This window comes from Hemitrygon akajei, chromosome 9 (assembly GCF_048418815.1).
Source record: "Hemitrygon akajei chromosome 9, sHemAka1.3, whole genome shotgun sequence".
NCBI lineage: Eukaryota > Metazoa > Chordata > Chondrichthyes > Myliobatiformes > Dasyatidae > Hemitrygon > Hemitrygon akajei.
The window spans coordinates 52,258,416-52,265,755 of NC_133132.1; the positions used below are offsets into that span (position 1 = coordinate 52,258,416).

General features: G+C 47.8%; 1 protein-coding gene across 2 annotated transcripts in view; it reads right to left on the bottom strand.

Annotated features, from left to right (window-relative positions):
- anapc1 (anaphase promoting complex subunit 1) overlaps window positions 1-7,077 on the bottom strand; it is a 231,177-nt gene extending 224,100 nt beyond the window's left edge. For both annotated transcript variants that reach the window (XM_073055963.1, XM_073055962.1), the window contains exon 1: window positions 6,899-7,077. The gene's annotated coding sequence lies outside the window, so the exon portion shown is untranslated. The remainder of the gene's footprint in view (window positions 1-6,898) is intronic.
- Between the last annotated feature and the right edge of the window lie 263 nt (window positions 7,078-7,340).

Genomic DNA, 7,340 nt, shown 5'->3' on the forward strand with positions numbered 1-7,340 from the left:
CCAGGATTCCCTTGATTTGGGACACCACGCTGCTTAAATGGGACGGGAGATTGTTACCGAGCATTTTTAATTAGCGTCTGTAGCGTGCACTTGCGTGCCTATTAGACACTATACTATGCTTGCAGCAGTTCTTAAATAGCTTCAGTTGCGTTTATTTGAGCTCAAAAAGCACTGCTTTTTGTCACTCATAGTTGGTGAGAAATAAGCAATAAGACAGTTCAGAGTAAGACAATTTGAAACTGCTCACTGCAGTTTCAAGCATTCAGGGTAGCAGATGCCGGAATTGGCCAGGAGTGAAAATGTAACGATTTCACTACTTCAACAAGTTAGGAATTAAGAAAAGGTATCAAAAATCACCTTGAATGTTACAATGAAAAGGAAGATTTGGAGGATTCAATCTTCAAAAGCATTGTATGAAGACAGTCCATTATCTGCACTAGGTGTCTGCGCTGATTTTGTTCATTTACAGTCAATCAGAAGAACACGACAAAGGAATTCCTCTGTCAATAAGCATTAGGAACTAATACACAGTTTTAGAACATTGTGGAGATATTGGTAGTGTTCAAATTTTTTTCTAATTTAAATATATAAATTGTTACTCAGTTAAATAGTTTGTCTTTTTTATATCTTTTAACTATTTGCATGAAATTCGGCTAATTGGGGCAGCCGACTGGGCCAAAATGTACTGGTCCTGGTGTGTCCCAATTAACTGGAATCCATTGTTCTGGTTATTGAGGAGAACAATATCTTGCACTGGCTGCCTAGCCCTTTCCCTCTCCTGACGGTCACCCAATTATCTCTGGTCTGCACCTAAGATGTGACTTGCTCCCTATATCTCCTGTCAGTCAACTCCACCATCTAACAAATGATCTGAAGGTCATCCAGCTACAATTCCCTGATGCGTTCTGTAAAAAGCTGCAGCTGGATGCACTTCTTTGTAGGTGCAGTTGCCGGGGGTACCAAAGGTCTCCCTGTGTTCCCACGTTCTACAAGAGGATCACTCCACTGTCCGAACTGTCATTCCCACCACCGTAGCAGAGTAATTAACTGTGCGATCAGCGAGCAGCATTTGGGGATACCCTTGAGAATGGAGGTGGTGGGGGATAGAGTTTGGGAATTGGTAATGTTGGTTGGGGAGTGTTGGGCAGAGTGTTATTTATGAGGTGTAGAAGGTGTTGACAAATTGTGTACTGATCGAGACTGTGATGGGAGAATGAGGGGACTGACGTGTGATGGGACTGACAGCTGATGGTGTAGGGTAATGTAATGGGTGACAGATAATACATATTGTTCGTAATAGATAAATACTTTATAGATCCTAAAGGAAATTACAAGTGCATAGATATACAAATATTAGAAGAGAAATAAGAATTAAAAAAAAGTTACCTCAAAACAGTCTAACGGGGGGGGTGGGGGGGGTGTCATCACTTCCCTGGCTATAATTTGACTCATTATAGAGCCTAATGGCCGAGGGTAAGAATGACCTCGTATAGCGCTCTTTGGAGCAGCGCGGTTGTTTTAGTCTATTACCAACTGTGCTCCCCTGTTCAGCTAAGGTGGTAACTGCTCTACATAACTCACAAACACTGCTATTGAGTTGTTGTGTTCACCTTAAGAGACGGTGTCTGATGTGAAGACATTGGTGACAGTTGTTTTTTGTTTGTTCATAATGGAGGCAAAGAGCTGTGGCTTTTGTTCAGCAAACGACTCTCATACGTCTTATCCACAAGATCTTCCATTTGTGACCTGGACGCTCTCAGACCATTTCAGAGTTACTCGACAACATGTTGACCGATGTAGATGCTTTGAAGCTACCACAAGCTACCGTGTGGTTTGCACAGGCGGAGGCCCAGTCCACACCGTGGACAACACCAAACTTTATCGCGTTGTAGCATCGCTAAGTAGTTGCACGGCAGCCAGTGGTGAGTCTACTAGAAGACCCGCCAGCACGTGATAAATACATCACTCTGAAAACTCACCTATTACAGAGTTTTGACTGAGTGCGCCAAGCAGCTGCTCTCCCTGCCTGGCCTGAGTGACGCTAGGCCTTCAGAACTAATGGACCACGTGCTGCTTTTCATTCAACCATTCTTGTTTTACTTTTAAAAGAACGCTTTATGCAACAAATGTCTGATCAAGTTTGCACAGCCCTTGCTAATGCACCGTTAAAAGACTATAGGGAGCTTGGGAAATGGCCGACAGTCTACCCTCAGCCAGACAGAGGTGCATCGTTCCTCCTCCTTTCCGTTTCAATAAGGCCTGTCAGCAGAGACTCCAGCAGACTCACGCCCGTGGCTCCGAACCAGGCACCAAGAGGCACTGACCACCACGCAGCTTCAACAATGCCAGCGCACCGGGACATCAGAGGTCTGTGAGTGTCATGGGTTCCGTTTACCAGGGCCGTCCAGTGTTCAGTACAGGGCCAAGCTTCCTGTGTGATGCAGGCATGCAGGTGAGTGAGCTGCCAGCATCGGCCGTCGATGATAGGGCAGAGAGCGGCAGACCCTCCCTGGGGGCTGCCGAGGGTAGGAGGATCTAGACTTATGGGACACGACGCATGACTCCCTGCTTCGGTGGACAACACTACACATGGGACTCTGCCTTGGCGAAAGCTGCGAGACCTCTGCTTGCAAAGATTTCCCGAGCACCGAAGGACTGTTAGTAGATCCTAAGAACTGCCGGCCCGTGAACACAACGGACTCTGGGTTGTGACTTCGGACGCCCCCCGTTATCTCCCCGTGATAATTCGGTCTAGCGCATGCACCACAACATGTTAATTCACTGGCCTGCAGAGCGAGCCCCCAAACCTCACCAAGCCCACATTTTCCACTACAATCACAAAGCATGGGGCCATGCACCACACCTCCAAACCGGCTCGCTGATTCACACCCTTCCACGTAGACTGGACTCAGAACAGCTGACCGGCGCCAAGGCCCAGTTTGCTGACGTGGAAATGCTTGGCATTGTACGCAGATCAAGCAGCCCTTTGCCTTCACCCCTCCACACAGCCTCCGAGCCCGATGGTTGCCGTCGACGCAGCCATTACTGCTGCATTAACAAGGTCATCAGCCCCACACATTCAAGACTTTTCGACTGGAAAGATAATTTTCCTGAAGTGTATCTATTCAGAGGTCAGCATCAGATGCCTGTGTGCACTGAAGACATTACTGAAACTGCTGTTACAACCCCGTTCGGCCTATTTAAGTTGCTGCATATGCCACTTGGACCGAAAAATGCAGCACAGACTTCCCAGCCACTCTGTGTTAAAAGACTTCGATTTTCTTTTTGTTTACATAGATGATATACATAGAAACATAGAAAATAGGTGCAGGAGTAGGCCATTTGACCCTTCGAGCCTGCACCGCCATTCAGTATGATCATGGCTGATCATCCAACTCAGAACCCTGTACCTGCTTTCTCTCCATACCCCCTGATCCCTTTAGCCACAAGGGCCATATCTAACTTCCTCTTAAATATAGCTAATGAACCGGCCTCAACTGTTTCCTGTGGCAGAGAATTCCACAGATTCACCACTCTCTGTGTGAAGAAGTTTTTCCTCATCTTGGTCCTAAAAGGCTTCCCCTTTATCCTTAAACTGTGACCCCTCGCTCTGGACTTCCCCAACATCAGAAACAATCTTCCTGCATCTAGCCTGTCCAATCCCTTTAGAATTTCATACGTATAAGATTCCCCCTCAATCTTCTAAATTCCAGTGAGTATAAGCCTAGTCGATCCAGTCTTTCTTCATATGAAAGTCCTGCCATCCCAGGAATTAATCTGGTGAACCTTCTCTGTACTCCCTCTATGGCAAGAATGTCTTTCCTCAGATTAGGGGACCAAAACTGCACACAATATTCTAGGTGCGATCTCACCAAGGCCTTGTACAACTGCAGTAGAACCTCCCTGCTCCTGTACTCAAATCCTTTTGCTATGAATGCCAACATACCATTTGCCTTTTTCACCGCCTGCTGTACCTGCATGCCCACCTTCAATGACTGGTGTACAATGACACCCAGGTCTTGTTGCATCTCCCCTTTTCCTAATCAGCCACCGTTCAGATAATAATCTGTTTTCCTGTCCTTACAACCAAAGTGGATAACCTCACATTTATCTACATTAAATTGCATCTGCCATGAATTTGCCCACTCACCTAACCTATCCAAGTCACCCTGCATCCTCTTAGCATCCTCCTCACAGCTAACACCGCCACCCAGCTTCGTGTCATCTGCAAACTTGGAGATGCTGCATTTAATTCCCTCGTCTAAATCATTAATATATATTGTGAACAACTGGGGTCCCAGCACCGAGCCTTGCAGTACCCCACTAGTCACGGCCTGCCATTCTGAAAAGGTCCCGTTTACTCCCACTCTTTGCTTCCTGTCTGCCAACCAATTCTCTATCCACATCGATACCATACCCCCAATACCATGTGCTTTAAGTTTGCACACTAATCTCCTGTGTGGGACCTTGTCAAAAGCCTTTTGAAAATCTAAATATGCCACATCCACTGGCTCTCCTCTATCCACTCTACTAGTCACATCTTCAAAAAATTCTATAAGATTCGTGTCACCAGTGCATCCAAAACCAAACACACCATATTGTCGCAGACCTTTCAAGCGCTTAATCCAGCATGGGCTGATTATTAATCCCGCCAAGCGCCAGTTTGGGTTCTCATCTATTGACTTTCTCGGCTACTGCATCTCTGCAGAACCTGCGACACCCCTGCAGTCAAATGTTGTCGCCATTATGGACTTTCCACTTTCCCAAGAGTTTTTGAGTATGGTGCATTTCTGTCACCATTTCATTCCGCAAGCCTCTGAACTTAGCTCCCTTTTATAGTACCCTTAGAGGCAGCACCCCAATCGCATCCTTGAGTTGTTGGCGGACAAGACCAGAACATTTGACAACAACAAACAAGGTCCTGTGAACGTGAACCTACGAGCACACCTGTTCTGCAACACACCTATGACCACGAGCTTCTCGGTCTCCATCGGGCAGCCCGCCATTTTCATCTTCTACTGGAAAGTCAAGCATTTCACAACGCTTGTTAACTAGCAGCCGACTTAGCTACTGAACCAGAGATCCAGGCCCACAGGACAGCAATCAAGGGCCTGCAGGCAGCTGGCGTCTAGTCTGGGAATGCACAAGTTTCTCTCCTGTGCAATGTCTCAACCGATCAACCTCACCCCATGGTGCCTGCTAACTAGAGACATACCTTTTTTTAATTCCATTCACACCCAGGTGGGAACACTTCACAGAAACTGGTTGCTCAACTTTAAAGTTTGTGTGGAACGGCCTGAGGAAAGACGTGCAAGACTGTATGGTGTGTCAGCAGGCGAAAGTTAACCGTCACGTCTGGGCATCAGCACCGCCTGTCGAGGTCCTTGAGCGACCGTTTGACCACATAAATGTGGAGCTGACTAGTCCTCTCCCCCACCTCCACGCATCTCCCTTCCGTGGTAGACCGTACTACCAGGTGGCTAGAGGTCATCCCTCTCACGTCGACAACACCTACAGTCGCGGCTCAGACGTAAATCAACACTTGGATCACTCAGTATCGCACTCCAACTGATATTTCTTCTGACCACAGCCCCCAATTCATGTCAGACTTCGGGCCCAGAACCCTAGTGTTAAATTGCAATACACCATGGCATATCACCCACAGTCCAATAGCCTGTGTGAGTGGTTTCACTGTTCGTTAAATGCTGCTCTGGGGACCTCCCTGACAGACGAATATTGGCACGATCATGTCCCGTGGGTCCAGCTGTGGCTCAAAATGGCTTCAAAAGAGGACCTGCAGACCTCTGCAGCTGAGGTGGTGTACCGGCTGCTACTATGGGTGCCAGGTTTTATTTATGTCACAACCACCAGCAGCATTCTGTCCTCCTCATCCCATCATCCACTCTTAGGTTCCAGTTGACCTACATTCTGCATTGTTCACTTTTGTCCACAATGATGCACACCAACACCCCCTTACGATGGCCTGTTCCATGTTTTGAAACAAATGAAAAAACTTTTATTGTAGATAGCAAGGGTGAACTGGAATATATTTCTGTAGTTTGCCTTAAACTGGCCAAGACATGGATGGTTCCACTTCAATACCCCCAACATCATGACATGACCCTGTTTATGTCAGCACACTCCTGGCTGAGCCAGGGGCATCTGCTGTTACTCCAAGGCACATAGTACGAGCTCCAGACAGACTCTCAATGCCGGTTTTGGTAAATTCTGGGGGCCAGGGGAGAGGACTGTGTAGAGTAATGTAACAGTGACAGATGACACATATTGTGCATAATAGAAACTGTTCTACATAGTTCACTAACACCGTCACTGAGTTGTTGTGTTCACTTCAAGAGACGGCGTCTGACATAAAAACGTCAATGTAAGGCGACTAATTTTGTTTTTTAATCGCAATGGAAGTAAAGTGTCCCGGCTTTATTAAGTATATAAAACGACTCTCACATGTTTTATTCATAAAATCCCACGCCGAGTTATGCCGGGTGTGGATGGAAGTATTTGTTAGGAGTGGAAAGAGTCGGGGGGGGGGGGGGGCGGGGAGGTGGGAGCAGGGACTGGTTTATAGAGGAAAAGAATAGTCTTGGGTTTGGGGTGCGGAACAGGGGAACTCCAGGGGTGCCTGCGGGAGAAATCTGGGGATTTTCGCGGGGTAGGAGAAGGGTGATGGACGCAGGGGTCCCCAGAGATTTAGGGGACTTTGGGACAGGGGAAAGAGAGTCTGCAGGGGAGGAGGGGTTCAGGGGAGATTCTGGGGTGGAGATTGGGGGCAGGGAAGGTCACGGGATTACAGGATAGGGGAGGTAATGCGGGGTGGGGCGAATCTGCTCTCCGGAACACCCGACCTTCGTGCTCCGTTGAGCTAAAAACCATTGAAACCAACCTGTTAAAACAACAAGTGAAACTTGAACAGCCGTCTCTCCCTCTCCCCCACTCTCGCTGTCTCTCTCCCACCGCTCGAATTCGCGGGAAGTTCTTCCACCAAAGGGAAAATTTCACAAAAGATCCGAGGCGCAAACTCGGATGGGCGCCGCCATCTTGGTCTCCCGTCAGTCACCGCACAAGCACATCCGGGTTTCGCTGCCGGGAACCGAGCGCCCTCTGTCGGCCGGCGCTGGAGAGAGCAATGGAGGAGGACAGATCCCACCCTGCGAAAACTCATCTCAGGGAGGTACCCCCACCACCCCGCCCCCCGCAAACCCATATCCCTCCCGGTCGACCTCCAAGGGCGTATTTATACGGGACATTTGATTATGAAAGAGCACAACAATTTATTTGATCACATATTATATTATCATGGAGTCGTTTTTTTTAAATTCTATTAC